The 17,028-nt window shown below is 30.6% G+C and overlaps 2 pseudogenes; both read right to left on the bottom strand.

The window, feature by feature from the left end:
• Positions 1–8,943, bottom strand: part of LOC111310758 (wall-associated receptor kinase 2-like) — a 31,129-nt pseudogene extending 22,186 nt beyond the window's left edge.
• Positions 5,718–6,460, bottom strand: LOC111312242 (reactive Intermediate Deaminase A, chloroplastic pseudogene; annotated as a pseudogene).
• Positions 8,944–17,028: the final 8,085 nt, after the last annotated feature.

Here is a 17,028-nt window from a genome sequence, read left to right on the forward strand (position 1 = left end):
TACTATTTAAGCAACGATGCCAACATGTTGCATGTAATGCGAATGTCAATAATGTCATGAAATCTTAAATAATTGGGGAATATGGTCTTTAAGACCCTACCATCTCACATTCTCCCCTTATTTAGCTTCTCAACATTTTGGAACAAGCTTCACCATCCGAAGGTTTCTCAGCACCAACAAATTTTACCTATTACCCTACATGCCAGGCTTATCAGCACTAACCATTTCAAAATAAATTTCATGTTCTGTTACTTGGTCATCGTTCATAAGCTTCTCAATACTAGCTATTTCAAAACAAATTTCATCATCTATCACTTGGTCATCATTCATAAGCTTCTCAGCACCAGTTTCGTCTATTGCGCCATATCATTTTCATCACTTAACCATAACTCATAGGTTATATCAATCAATACATCCCCATATTCATCACTTGATTATACCACTTTTCAAGATTTACCCCATCTTCATTTTATTATCCAATCCATCATCATATTCTCCATTTGGTCATATCATATGTCCTTTCAAATCATCTCTTTTAGGTTTTTGCCATTTTTTCATTTTGTTACCACCATCATCTTATATTTCTCTTTAAAAGAATACAAGACTTTTTTGTGCACATTGTCATTCATTTATCATCATTTCAATTCTTAACAATTATAATGCACTCATATATTTTCTTGATTTATTCTAGGGATGTAACAGTAAGAGAACACAAGGTGAATTATGGTAAAGATAATCAATGAAGATCTATTTTGGTACAAAACAAATGAGAAAGGAAATAAATTAGATACATGTCATTGGGATGAATGGTATGTCCAAATGATGAATATTTAGATAATTCTCAACATTAATCTAGGATTCTTTTTCAAAAACTCATTCCATTTACTGTTAAAGTCATTTTGAGCTTGGTGAACTTTGCCCCAGTCTTTGAGGGATCTTTAGATGTCTTTGATCTTTCATCCATGTGAACCATTTGACCTAGATCTTTTTTTACCCAAATCACCTTTTCAGGTTTTCGATTTGAATCTTTTTTTTCATTTTTTCATTTTTTCTTTCTTTTTTTCTCCATTTTTTTTATTTTTTTATTTTTTCTCATTTTTCATCCATTGTTGATATCTTTCCACACATCAAACTTTAGAGTAATGTAGCATGATTCCATTGTTTCATCATGAGCATGCCTTCATTCAACATATGATATTCAAGTTGAGCATTCACACTTGATCTAAATGGACTTTTCAAGGTTGTAATGTAGGTCAAGGTGAGAGATCATAAAAAAAATGGATATAATAGGCTCAAAACATGTATTAAAAAGGTTCAAGACTAAAGGATCATTTGATGCAACTTAAAATTTTTCCCCCACATCATTTCACTACTTTTTTCTTTCCTCACATAAATGATTCTCATTATTTTATCCCAAATCATGTGTGGCATTTATTTTGTCTTTTGCTTTTCTTTCTCTTTTCATCTTTGAGACCTTTGTAATTTTTTTTAAATTGCCCCCCAGTGTAGAGGGTGTTCCTTGGTTGGGGTTTTTCAGAAAAAGAAATCATAATAGGCTCAAAGGGGTAGCAATAAATGGTTTTTCGAATTGTAAAAGAAAGATGGCCATTTTTTATCTCAATTGTGAATACTTTTTTTGAACATCATCTATTGAACAAAGCTCATGAACCTGTATAAAAGATTATACATCTTCAAGACATATCTATTTCACCTCTAGTAACAGCTTACTTTTTTGCTCAAATCATCTCTTCATATTAATGTGGATGAGTTCTCAAAATTAAATCTCAGAATTATTGTTATCATTATCTAAATATTCATCATTTGAAATTTGAGAATGGAAATATAAATTTATAAAAGGTAACAGAGCATGGAGTAACGGTCAAGTGAAAGAGAAAAGGTAATGCAATGCATTAACTTGCCTTTATTTAAATGATAACAAGTGAAATCATATTGCAAAAAAGAAATCCTAACATTACTTTAAAAGAACTCTTAGAATGATAAGTAGTATTCAACCAGTTTTAACATCCTTCTTTAAAATCATGCCCTTGTGCAATCAAGTGAAGGATTTTTATCTCGTCCCCTTGATTCATTACAACTCTTCAAGCCTTTTTGAATTAACATATTCTTGATTCTCATTCAGAGCATTGACATTATGATTAGGCAATGGATTACCACTAATATTAGGTATTGTTGCTCTTTCTTGATCAAAACTTATCATTCTATTCTTGATTAACCATTGCATCTTATGCTTTAGAGTAGTGTAATTTTTAGTGAAATGGCCAGCAATTTCATAGTGATAGTCACAATGAACTATAGGATCATACTGCTTAGAATAAGATAGCTTAAGCAGCTTCACACAACTTGGGGGCAAGCATGTGATTATTATAGAGCTTTCGGTATAACTTCGTATAAGTCATGAGGATTGGATCAAATACGAGCTTTTCTTGAATAGTCCGTTGTTCTCGTGAATCACTTTTCAGGCTGATAGGATGAATTTCAGGTCTTGCAAGAGTTTGATTGTTAAGGTTGTATATGGGAGCTTGGGGGATAAAAATGGGCTGGTATATGGATGAATTATATGGTGTGGGGCTGATTGGTATGGATAAGATGAAGTATTGTTCACAGTATGATAGTATGAAGAGTAATCTGAGGGTGGATAGGGTTGATATCCCTTGAACTATCTGTCAAAGCCTACAGCTTAAGTTTCAATCTTTTTCTTTTTGGGTGCCTTCTTGGTTTCTCCTCCTTTCAGCTTACCATTTTTAATGACATTCTCAATGATTTCGCCTGAAATCACCATGTCAACGAAATTTTTTGTGGCATTCCCTATCATCTTTTCATAATAGAAAGATTTCAAAGTACTAACAAACAATATGGTGGTCTTTTTTTCAGTCAAAGAAGGTTGCACCTGAGTCATCATGTTTTTCCACCTCTGGACATATTCTTTGAATGATTTAGTTGCTTTCTTCTCTATATTCTGTAAAGAAAGACGATTAAGGGCCAAGTCTATTATATACCGATATTGACTAATGAAAACATGGGTCATATCACTTCAAGAATAAATACGGGACCTGTCGAACTGGACATACCATCTAGCAGTAGAGTCTGTTAGGCTATCTTGAAAGACGTGCATCAAGAGCTTTTTATTATTGGCATGGGCAGCCATTTGTCGATAGTACATAGTAATGTGAGTTTTCAGACACCTTGTATCATCGTATTTCTTGAACTCTGACACTTTAAACTTTGAAGGGATAACCATATCCAGGACTAAACAAAGTCCATCAGCATCGACAGAACCATAAAAACTCACTCTTTCCACTACTCGTAACCTTTCCTCTAACAAGTTTATCTTTTGTTCAACTTTTAAAGCTTCTACAAGCTCCTTCTCTTTGGGTCTCAATTTTTTTTTTATTCTTTTAGATCATCCAAATTAGGGACTGATTTAGTTCTACTGCTTTTTCAGTAAAGACAAAATTTATATAACTTTGGTACTGTCCTTGATTTGAATCTCATGTTATTTTGGGATATGTGTACCCTACACGATAGGTGAACTGCTATGATGGTGGACCTTGTGCAGGTTGGACTTGATATGGCTTGAAACTATGAGGGTACAGTGGGTCATCCTCCTCTTGTAGGGGATGATCTTGTAGGCTAGCATTCTCCTCAATTGCCTTCCCCTTGTTTAACTTGTTCAAAGCCTCTAAAATCTTATTCAACTCATCTTCTAACTTCTCATGAGCTTTCTTTATTCTCTCAAAATGATTGAAATTTTCTTGTTCCTTTAGTCTAGCTTGAGCTTTTGTATTGTATTAGTGAATAAGGTTACTTGGTGGAGCTATCCTTGAACTTTTAGCACCACAATTATGATTAAAAATGCTATGCTATGCTTTATGTATGATACGTTGATGCACGAATAAAATGAACATTTTTATGGATGAAATCTAATATGAAATGGATGCAAATGATTGTGTTAAAATATGATCATGAAAACAATACAGATGCATAAAATCAGACAAACAACATAGTTAGTTTTATTGATGAAATAAAAGTGATGCCGACACATAATGTTATATATGATAATGAAAATGATGCACAAAGTCAAACAATCAAAATGATTAGATAAGCATTCTTCTTGTGTCCTAGTTTTAGGGTATACCTATCATTGGGTAGAAAGGGCTTTATCTTAGGTTTAGGCACTTCTAAGGTTCACTATATGTGGTTCAAGGTTAAAGTCTAAAGGTTTCCAAATTGCTCCTTACATCATTGTTCATCACAAACTAGTAAGGTACCCTAATCCTCACCCATTACAGGCTACAAGCGGAAAATGTTCAATTTAAATGGGAGTATTTCGCTAATCACTGCGAAGGCATTAAACTTCACGAAAGCAATAGGTACTTTACTCCCTCCTAGAGGGACGGAGCTCGGGTATAGAGCTCATGTTATGCATATGCATATGAATGACATAATTAATAAAGTAAATAAACATGAATGAATAAAAAATCTATACAAAAGGTTTAATTTTATTAGGCTTTTGGATAACATAAATTTATTTGCTGACCTGACTCTCGAACGTCCCCAGTGAAGTCGCCAAGCTGTCATAACGTCTAGATCTAGGGATCTATCGCTAGACATTGACTTGAATGAGTCGCCACCAATCTTTTTTATCTAGGTGTGATTGACCACCTAAGGAATCTGTCCTTTCAGGGAACACCGAAGTTTAAGGGTCCCTAAAAGAATAAGTTTAGGTCTACTAACCAGAACAGGGTTCGAGAGTTCGGTTACGTGTGAGGAAGGTTATAGCAGCCTCATATCGCCCATCGAAAGATGGTACCAGCTTAATTTTATGTTATCCAATAAGCCTTAAAAATTTACCAAGTAATTAATTATTGAAAATTATTCTCAATTAACTCTAATACTTTTAGCAGAAAATTAAAAAAAAAATTCTCTCACCTCAAGAGTATGCAAGAAAACTATTGTTTCACTTACAGAGGCTCTATTATCGGATTATTTAACATTAAAGAAAATCCAAGAAAATAAAAAAGAAAAAAAAAATGATTGCTTTTGTACAGAAAAAATTGATACTTTCAACTTTTCCTGAAAAATATTTTTTAGAAAACTTATTTTCAAGAAAAATTGATACTTTCAGCTTTTCCTCAAAAATATTTTTTAGAAAACTTATTTTTAAGGAAAATTGATACTTTCAACTTTTCCTCAAAAAAATTTTGTTTGAAAAATTTATTTTCAAAAAAAATTGATACTTTTAACTTTTTCTCAAAAATATATTTTTTATAAAAAATTTATTTTTAAGAAAAATTGATACTTTCAATTTTTCCTCAAAAATATTTTTTAAAAAAACTTATTTTATATTTTTGATTCTTTTTTTATTTATTCATGAAAAAATATTCTAAAAAAAATAAACAAACACATAAATAAATAAAATAAAATAAAGCTACAAAAAAACAAAGAAAATAAACAAAAAATAAAAATAAAAAATACTAAAAAAATACTCAGAAAAAAAAAATCGAAACGGTTCGGTTGGAAGGTTGACCCGATTCAACTCTAGACACATAAATCGACTAAAAGGAACTGCTTAGAAGAATGAGTAGCACCAATACCAAGTCTACCATGCTTAACTGGTTTGTACGAATTAGAGAACTCAGCAAGGTAATGGCTAATCATTTCAAGCTTGATTGCAACTTGATTGAATGTCTTGCTATTGTACACACCGATAATGCTTCCAATCATTTCGGGAACAATGATCATATTACGCAGGTGTGTTCTGACTGGTTCTGGCTTCTCGTCAAGTAGCTGTTATGCAAGAATTGCTGGTTTCTAGATGCCAAATGGAATCACTAACTGCCATCAGACAACGGCATCTGAACTAGCCTTTTCAAGTCTTAAACAAGTTCATTAATGCAATTGGAATTGACAGCTAAATGCAAAACCGGAAAGATTAAACTTCCCCTTCATCATGCCTTGAGTGCAGCGATGCATTCGATTTCAATCTTGGCATCCAATGGCAATACTACAACCTGATATGTTGAATGAGCTAGAGCAGGTGAAGGAAATTATTTAGCATAAATCTCATTTACTTTCTTGAAGTCTTTCAAATCAGCCAGTATAATTGTTGTCTTAACCGTAGAGGAATAATCAGCACCACTAGCTTTGAGGATTTCTCCCATATTTTTTAGTACATGTTCTGTCTGATCCTCTACACTGTCTGAAATGAACTTTTCAGTCTGTGGAATAAGACCAAGAACACCAGAGACAAAGAGAAGATTATTGGCCTTGTTGGCCTGAGAATATGGTCCCCAAGCAGCTGGAGCTTTGTCAGTTGCCACAGCCTCTTTTATCCCAGAACTACTCGTCCAGCTGCGGCTAATGGAGAGCGAGTGTGTAGTACACCCACATCGATGGTTGGAATATGGATTGACCTTAAACTACACCAAGCCATTTCACCCTTTTCATCTCTGTCTCTCTCTGTTCACTCCCTCTCAGCCAGTGTCTGCCTTTTTCTGTGTGTTCATTGTTGATATATAGATCCATGCTGATAGAGTTTCAATTCAATTCTAATTAGCATCCAAATCAAAAGATTAGCACCAATCCTAATCTCATTTTTTCAGCTTTTCTTTTTTTTTTTTTCTAAATTAATCAGATAATGGAGAAAGAAAAAGAAATTAAACAATAGATAGACCATAAAAAGGAATAAAAATGATAAATACAAAAATAGAAAAATCTAAAACAAAAATGAATAAAAATCCCTACACCCGAGCTTAGATTAGTCTCGATTGACAAAGAACCCCTGACAAAATAGGGTGTCTACACTAAGTGGTGGTGGAGATTTGCATATGAACCAACATCACTTTGGAGGAGAGTGGCTAAGTATGGGACGGGTAGTAGGGACTAGTTTTTGGGGACAAACCATATAAATAGAATGTCTCGTCAATGGAAAGATGTGATCAAACTGAATGAGGATAATAAGGTAAAGAGGTTTGTAGGCAGGGAAAGCTGTAGATGGTTGGTAGGAAATGGGGCTGACATCCTATTCTAGTTGGATAGATGGTGTGATGAAAGAACTTTAAGACAGATATTTCCCAGACTTTATATTTTGGCAATTAACAAGAGAGTGAAGGTGTGTGATTATGCATTAGGTGGTAAGTTATGTCATCATCTATGGGAGAACTTTTTTAGAAGACAGCTTCGGGAATGGGAGACAGGGTGGTTAAGGAACATGCAGTCATTAATCAAAAGGTATGTACTGATGCCTTCTAAGAAGGATAGGATAGCATGGGAACATGATAGGCTAGGCAAGTTTTCGGTTAAAAAAGTGTAAGAATTTCTTATACAGACTGAGAATTTAGTTTTTGTCCCAAAGTTTTGTCAGATTTGGAAATGCAAAATCCCTCCCAAGGTAAAATGCTTTCTTTGGTTGTTAATATTGAATGGAATCCTAACAAAAGTTTTCCTGAGGAGTAAAGGTATAGAACTGGAAACTGCTCAATGCTATTGTCCATGGTGCAATAGGGAGGAGGAAGATGCAAATCACATGATGTTGGCATGTTTGATAATATCCCAATTCTGGTGCTGATTTTCTGAGTGGTGGAGTATCAGGTAGTGCCTTCCTGTAAATCTCTATTCATTTGTATTGCAATGCTTTAAGTTACCTATTGTGTGTGCTGCCGCGTTTTGGTCCATTTGGCTTTAGAGGAATGAAATTGTCTTTGAAAAGAAAGAGTTAAAGTTGGAAGATCTGCTTTTCTTGACAAAAACAGGTGCTTTGGCTTGGGTAAAGGCAGTGAATAAAGAAGATATCATCTTCGATGTGACCTAGTGTACTGATCTGCTAACATGTGTACCGAGGAATAGCGATAGAAAGGTAAGGCCCCAGGTGTCGTGGTGTCCTCCTGAAGAAGGGTGGTTCAAAGCCAATGTGGATGGATCGGCTAAAGGTGCTCCGGGTCCAGCAGGTTGCAAAGGTGTTATTAGGAATTCTAAAGGAGAATTGGTGGCTATGTTCTTGTGTCCCCTGGGATCAGAATGCTTGAATGTAGCTTAGCTGTATGCGATAAAAGTTGCATTGGAATTGTTTGACAAAGTGGACAAGGAAGAAGGTGCTGGGTTGATACTTGAGTCTGACTCTATGGTAGCAACCAGCTGGGTTATGAAAGAGGAAGAAAGGCCATGGGAACTCCCATCACATTTTTCTGGAAATTGATTTGCTAAAGTCCAGATTTGAGAAGGTGAAACTAACGAAGGTATATAGAAAAAGCCAATGGTACGGCAGATGCTCTAACTAAGGTCGGGGTTGGGAGAGAACTGAACTTTATGGCATGGTGGTGATCGTTTAAAGTTATAGCTGGCTTTGTGGGTACGAGAGTAGTGCTTTTCATTCCCTGAGATAAGGGTAAAGGTACTCGTAGGTCAATAATATATGTCGAAGGGTTTATAACTGGATGTAAGTCTGTAGTATTACAGGTGTAATAATATCGGATGTTGGATTGTAAAATCAGGGGTGACTAGCTACATTGTAAATTCGGTTCCTACTATTAATAAATCTTTGGTTTAGCAATATATATATATATATATGGGGATCTTTGAAAGCGTGATCCACACATCGAAATATGAACTACGTCCTGATGAGTTGTAACAGTCGTAACCTATCGAATTGTGGATGCGCAAATAACCATCCAGAGAGATGTTGAGAACTTCAATATTGCTGGTGATTAAAAATGCTTTTGGGGTGTTGAAAGTGGTGTCATAATGGATGAAAAAGCTCCTACTGTTGTTACAACCAAGACTGCCTGTACCAAAAGGGTATGTGATGCTGATATTTCCGCAGTTGCTTTGACAGCACGGTTTTGCTTAAGCTGCTACCGAAGTTGCTATAATTGTTGACTTCACTGCAAACAGAACAAGCTCCTTAAAGAAACTATGCAAACCCATGACTTTCTCTTAGCTTTTCCTTAACTATATCTAGGATAAAATGGAGAACATTCAAATATTGGTTATTAATTTATGGGAAAGCTTGTTTTAAGATTTAGAACTATTTAATTGCGAAGCAGTAGCACCAATCATGTTTAATAGTTAGCGTAACCCCCACGAAGGTGCAGCATTAATGAAGTCATATGGTCAACATACGTTTATGGTACTGATTTGATTGCAGTGTAGACTTTTCCCTTTCTCTTTTATAAATTTTGATTATTATTCATAAAAGAAAAAAAAAAACTATTACCCAAATTCAATTTAATCTAGTTTTCTTCCTTAGAAAATATTTTTCTCCAGATTAAATTTAATTTAAATGGATAAGAGAGAGTGCACATTTATGTGGGTAGAATTACTGCAAAATTAATCTAATTGTTGGTATGGGTTCATTTTACTTTGGTATATAAGAAAAAAAGGTGTTTACTCACCCTGTAGATAATCAGCTTTTAGTTTGAAAAGATGAAATCTCTTTTCAAATGAAGATGATAGACCTCGGAAGTTTAGATCATAATATATATCTCAATATTTGTGAGTTTGATGTAATATTATATTTGAATTTATAACTTTTTAATTTTTTAATTTTTTGATTTACTTGGTATTTTTATAAATTATTTTGTAACAAATGTGATGGTTATATTATATACAATAAATATCATAATCAAATTATTTCTCTAAAAAAAGTTCAAGAAAACAAATCACTTTCTTTTATTTTCGATTCGATTCTTCCCTACAATCGCTAACAATGACTTGTTTTACACTGCAAATGGTGTAAATTCGATTTTTTCTTGTAATAGCCAATCTCTGTTATATATTTTATTGCATGAAATTAATTTTTTTGGAGGTTAATCTAGTATCGATAACATGTGGGATGTAATTCAGTCAATCCCAAAAAATTTTAAAATTTTTTATAGAAACTCATACATAATCCATTTATGGTTTCTTCCTAATTGATCAATTTAAAATTCAAATTTCATGCAATTAAAATATATGTTTCAAACTTAAAACACATGGGTAACAATATTCAAGTGTCAATTTGAATTAAAACACATAAAATATTAATGTTTTAATTAACTTTTGAATTTCATTCAAATCTTTAAACTTTGATTTATTACTCTAGAAAATGAATTACTAGAAATTATTAGTATGATTTTAATCCCTGTTCAAAGAGAAACAAAAGCGCTAATCTAATTTCTAGAAATGATAATAGAAACATGAAAATTTGACAAACACAATATAAATTCCAAAACAAGCATTTGTATGAAAATATAATTAAAAAACATAATTTTGGATCTTAATATCATATCATTAGGCTCTGACACCACATGTAAACATAACCTTAGATCCCAAGAACCATATACGAATATCAAAACACTAACTTTCATCATATTGCATACCTGTTTAGGTAGACATAATTAATAAGCGAAAGCAACTACAGTTTTCTAAAAAGACTAGGTCTTTGTCTTCACTTTTCTCTTACGACGACTCTCAATTGGTAGATACCGTTATCTAGAAATAAAGAGGGAATATTAGCCAAATATTATAAAAATTAGAAATCTCTTCATCAAAAGTTTATTAGGTCAAAGACCTACACAATAAGAGGTGCAAGCCCACACGTAAATGACCACAATTAATTATTTAGACTTTTATACTTATTTCATATTGTAAACACCTTATTTTATCTAGGAATTTTTTTAGAATTCATTGGATTTCGAATTTTGATTTGATTGTGCAATTGTGCCTTAATAAAAAAAGTGAATTTTGGGTGCAATGATTAAAAGCCCAAGAATTTTAATTTGATTTTTAATTTTTAATTCTGATTTTAGTTTTTAATTTTAATTTTAATTTTATTGATCAAAGTCAAAAAGTCAAATACAAAAGAGTCAAAAAAACTAAAAAAGAAAAAGAAAATATGTGAATTATTTTTTTTCAAAATCTTGAATTCGATTCAGCCTTGGACTCGATTTTGGGATGCAATAATCAAATAATTGGAGGAAAACTTGGTTCTTAACTAATGGAAAAAGGGAAATCCTAGAAAAAATCTTGAAAATCTTTGGTAGATTCGATAGGACTTAATTTTTCTTCCAAATTGAAAAGGACCGAATCCTTATAAAAGACCCCATTATGAACACAATAAAGACCGAGCAATTAGTACACAAAAACCAATAAGCAATCAAGCACTTACAAGTAATAAAAAAATCAGTAATCAATTGAAGTTTTAATTTTTTAGGTTTTGATTTTTGGATTCTGGGTCGATCTTTTGGTTGTTTCTAGGAATTGTTTCGAGTTTGGAGTTTTTGGTTATTTGGAATCTAGTTTTGGTTTCTAGGTTTTGATTGATTTTGAGTTCTGGTTCTGTTTTGGAGAGTTTTGGGTTTGCTTATATTTCTAGGATTGTTCTTAAATTAGGATTTAAATTTTTTTCACTACTAGAATTTTAAGCATTATCGACGAAATTTTACCGATAAAATTTTTTTATCGTTAATTATTGATAGATTACTAATGGATTACTGACACATTTTACCGATGAAATAAAATCCATAAGTAATTCGTCACTAAAGGTCTGGCATGAATTGTTGCTAATTTTATTGAAAAAAAAATTCATCGATAAAAAAATAAAAAAAAATTCTTTTTTGACATTACCGACAAAAAATCCATCACTAAAATCATCGGTAAAGTATTAAAAACATTTTTTTAATATTATCAATGGAATTTCTATTGATAAATCCATCACTAATAGCCAAAAATTTCAAATGTCCCCCCCCCCGGTCAGTCACCTCATTTTTTTCTCCTAAATTATTTCCTAATCCCTAATTCCCTTTCCTTTCCCCTCTCCCACTTTCCCCCTTTCTCTCTCCCCACCACCTTATTGTACTCTACTACCATTGGAATGTGTTGATCGGTGTTAGTGTGTCATTTCCCTCTAGTAAGTTTTTTTTTAATTATTTTATTTTATGTTGTATTTATGTAGTATATTTTTTTAGTTTAGATTTAATTTTTTGTTATAAATTTGTTAAAATTTGTTTGGGCTTTGATTACTAATGTGTTGAGATTTTGTTAGTTATTTATTTGTTGAAATTTATATGGGTTTTTGTTACTACTTTATTGAGCTTTTGTTGGATTTATATTTGTTAAAATTTGTTTGGGTTTTGGTTATATATTTGTTGAAATTTTTTTGTTATATATTTTTGTTAGATTTTTTGTTGAGTATTAATGTTGAGTATTGTTAATTTTTTTTGGATTTATTTTTAGTATTGTTGGGGAATTTTTTTTATATTTGTTTAGTTATTTATTTTTTATTTGTAAAAGTTTTGTTGAGATTTGTTGAGTTTTGTTATAAATTTATTAACTTTTAGATGTGTTGGGATGTTTTATATTTAATATTTTCTAGATTTTAATAATAATTATAGAAATTAAATTTAATTATGTTGATTTGAGATTATAATTTATATATTACTAATAGCTATCTCATTTTGAAGTAATATATATTGTTAAGATTTATATTTGTTTTGAAATAATTTATATATTATTAAGATTTATATATTTGGTAGTTTAGTTAAATGCGATTCAAGACTCTGACTTCTTGTTGATATGCTAGTTGCACTCAATTATGATTTGAAATTTTTTTCTTCATTTATTTGATTGGATGATTTTATATTGAGATGTTTGTGCTAAATTTATTTAATAATTCATGACAAGGATTTCCTATTATTGACTTTCAATGCGTTCTAAACCTTACCTTGGTAGCCTTTTATCCTTTGTTGTAATGTTGGTTTCTTTGTATAATTTGTGTTTGTTGCTCAAAGAACCACATGGCCTACCCATTATCATATTTTCTTAAATGAGATTGGATATTCAACTGACGCTCTGTAAGAACTTGTCCATTTTCTATCATATTTGTTAGTATATAATCATGTGTTGTAATTTTTTCACAAATATTTTGAGATTAAAAAGTATGCCTATGCCTAATCTTGTGTTATATAATCATATGTGTAAGTGTATAATCATGTGTTGTAATTTCTTAACAAATGTTTTGTATACAAAGATACTCTACATGACTGGTCAGTTGGGACTTGATCCACTTACAGTGACTCTTTGTGATGGAGGCCCAACTGCAGAACTTGAACAAGCACTGCAAAATAGTAAGGCAACAACTTTAATTAAATTATTGTTTTGATTGTGTCAGGTGATCTTCATTGAAAGATTGTCTCTATTTATATAAATAAAATAAACTACAAACAGCTCTTTTGCTTCACAGCTATGTTTCAGAATTTGATATATTTTAATGAAATATCAAATTGCTCAATTAGTAGGGAATCAATTGTGTTTTAGATCATGTTATAAGTGTAAACCTAAAAGGGTAAAAAACCCCTAAACAAAAGTTAAAAATCTAAAAAAGCCTAATGAGATAAATAAGCTTCTACCATGTTATGTTACAAAAAGTTTCACATTTAATTGCTACTTTCTTATGTATAGGGAAGATCATCAGTTCCAACATTTTCTTCAAGAATAAAAAAAGGTATTCTACATGTCAAGCGAGGGTATGAATTCACTACATGAGGTAAATAATATATCCTTTGATTTACGCTTGTTCGAATATATAGAATAAGAGATTATTTTTCATTAATATCCATCTCATCTCTCTATTACTATTTTTCATACTTTTCTGTTGCATGGGTTATAATATTTACTATTAATCATGTGAATTCCAATACTTGAAACTTAGAATATAACTTGTGCAAACGATACTTGATCAGGTCTTTCCCATAACAAACCCAACTATTTTGGATTAGGTGTTAAATGTGGACTATATTGTTTATGTTATGGGTTCTCTTTTCACTTTTCTTCCCTCTGTCCATCACTAACAATATTCTTGATTATTTGTCATAATACATTCTTTAATCTTTTAATATGTAACAAAGATAGATGCAATTACATACCTCTTTAATATGGATTACACTTTTATACATGCAAAGACAACACATCAATATGTAATTTACACTCATGGACTGATAGACATAAGTTCTTGAATATGTAAATGCAGGTACGTGATGATAATGTAGTTGCTATTAAAGACACTGTATATAGCACCAAAGTTTTTAGTTATTGTTTATATATGAAATTTCCATGTTTTATCTTACTTTATGTTGAGCACTTAATTTTTGTATGCATCTCACATTCTTTTCTTGTTTTCTTTGTTTAGGCATTTGCATGTCATCATTTATTATGGGTAGAGGTGATGAAGTTGATATCCATGTTTTTCACCATATGAAAGGGGTACATTAGGTTGTCTCCTTATTGTACTTTATTTTTATTGTTTTTCATTATTTTGAACATTTAAGACAAAAATTCTTTATGACATGTATAGAATAATGCCTAAAAGATTGTGCTCTATTGTAGTCTTGCAAAATTTTCATTCCACTTTCAACATTGTGGTGTAAATAGTAAATAAAATACGATTTTTGTTCTTTATATTTTTGTAATTAAAATTTATAAATAATTTTGTAAAATATTATTATTTTTTTATAAATGAAATGGAATGTTTTATTTATTTATTTCTTTTATTTATGTATATTTTAGTATTAATATAATTACTTTAAAAGTAAATTTTAAAAATATAATAAAATGATAAAAAATTATAAAATAATAGTTAAATATGATTTAAAAATATTATTATCGATAGATTTTTATCATTATCGATGGAATTTTATTATTACTAACGGTTTTATAGAAAGAAAATTTTGTCACTAAGTATTGATGAAATATTCTATTGAAAAATTCGTCACTAATAAATCCATTGATAATTATCGATAGATTTTACCAATAGATTTAAAGCATTACCAACAAAATAGCATTACTATCATAGTTAGCACTGACATAATTTTTTATCGATAAAACTGTCACTAAAAGTATTACCAATGGATTTTAAATTTTTACTAATGGAAAATTCCATTGGTATAGCTTAATTTTTTTTATAGTGTTTGATTTTGGGTTTGGGTTTAGGTTTGAATTTTTGGGTTTTTTTGTTTGAAAATTGTTTGAATTTTCTAATGAGTGCATGGTGGTCGAAGGAATATATTGGCTGAGTTATGGAAAAATCTGGGTTTTGTTTTTAATTTTCTAGCATTGTTTGATATTTTTGATACTGAATTTTGTAATTTTGGCCAATCGGAGGATTTTTTAGTGGAAAACTTTAGAGAGAAAATAAAAAGAAAAAAGGGTAGAGAGAGAAAAGGAATTGGAAATCTGAGGAAAGAAATAGACTTTTAACTTTTATACCAACATAAAATGACGTCGTTTAAGGGAGCCAAGATTTGCATTTAGACTCGATGACTTGCATGAAGACTTGCGTGCCAATTTGATACAAGTCGTAGGTTTTTGTTTTTGTTTTTATCTTTATTTTTTTATTTTGATTTTAATTTATTTTCTATTTTTTGTTTTTTTCTATTTTCTTTTTACCTTTTTTTTTATTGATTAAATTAAAAAAAGAATAAAAAAGGAAAAAAATTGGTAAGATTTTATAGTTTATTTGCATGATGAATTTAGTTTTTTTACATGATGTTTTATTTTTGCATGAATTTAATTTAACAATATATTTGCATGATTAATAATATACTTGCATAATTATTCATTATTTGCATGATTACTAATATATTTGCATGACTATTATTATTTACATGATTAATATTTGTATGATTTATTAAATATTTATTTGCATGATGTTTTATCATTGCATGATGTTGATATTTACATAGTTTATTGTGATGATTTTATACTTATTGTATGATATCTTTACATAATTATTGGTATGATTTATAAGACGTTTACCTGATGCTTACACGTTTTGATATGATTGCATGATATTTTTTATAGAATTTTTGAATGACAATGTTGTGTAAATAAATAAAAAAAAGGATTGGAATTGATTTATTGGCATAATAAAAACCATATTTGATTAAGGCTTAGGTAAGATAATATATGATTAATTTGGTACCAATTTTTGATGTAATGGGGTACTAAAACCTTTCCTGCATGTAATCGACTCATAAACTTAGTTTTGTTTATATAGACCTGAATATCTTTTTTTTAAGCACCCTTAGTTTACATTTAGGATAGCCTTCGAAAGGATAGATTCACATAGGTGGTGTGGTGTGAAAATCTTTATGAATGCTTATCACTTTAGGAACTTTAGGAACTTTAGGAAATAATGCAAGTCTTTAAGAACTTGAGTCTTTTATGTTAGTCTTTTATTTATCTTTCATCATTTTAATAAAATGATAGATGCATTTTCATTGCCATTATATATCTTTTCATATTTCACCCACCTCCATATTCTAGATAATGAATGTTCAAACAATTATGACAATGATTCAAGATTCAATGTTGAAAGCATCATTCATATTAATGAAATTAATAAGTCGAGACTTTTAACCTATTGCGATTATTAAAGTAAAAAAAGATCGATTTTAGGAGAAGAGTCAAAACTGGCATGGGGTTGTTGAAAGATAAAAGTAATGCAGTATGTGGCTTTGCAATGGTTTATTCATAAATTTGTTCTTAGTCAATAAATATTTTTTATGAAAAGTATTCATATTTGAAATGAGAAATGATAATTTTTTTCTACCTTCCACACAAGAAATAAAATTATCCATTTGCTACCCCTTTTAAATATATTAAATTCTTTTTAGAAACCCACCAAGGATTACCCTCAATACTAAAGGGCAAGAGTTTGGAAAAAAAAAAGGCTTGTTCATAAAAAAAAGGCTCCTAATGACTTTAGGGATAAAACTCTTTTGTGCTTGGATCTTTCTTAAAAAATGATGAAAAATACAGAATCAAAAATGAAAAAGAAAATAAAAAAAATGAAAGAAAAAAAAGAAAGAAAGAGATACTTGATAAAGAATGAGGCAAAAGGGCAAGGTGCTCTATACGACGAGAAATGATACTTTGGTTTATAACCTTTCAAATATATTTTGGGTTTATTTTATTATTTTTTTCATAACTCTTCACCCTAGCCTACATTATATCTCTTAAAAATTTATTTTGATT

The sequence above is a fragment of the Durio zibethinus genome, chromosome 1, assembly GCF_047325235.1.
Source record: "Durio zibethinus cultivar Kanyao isolate XHJ-2024 chromosome 1, ASM4732523v1, whole genome shotgun sequence".
Classification (NCBI taxonomy): domain Eukaryota; kingdom Viridiplantae; phylum Streptophyta; class Magnoliopsida; order Malvales; family Malvaceae; genus Durio; species Durio zibethinus.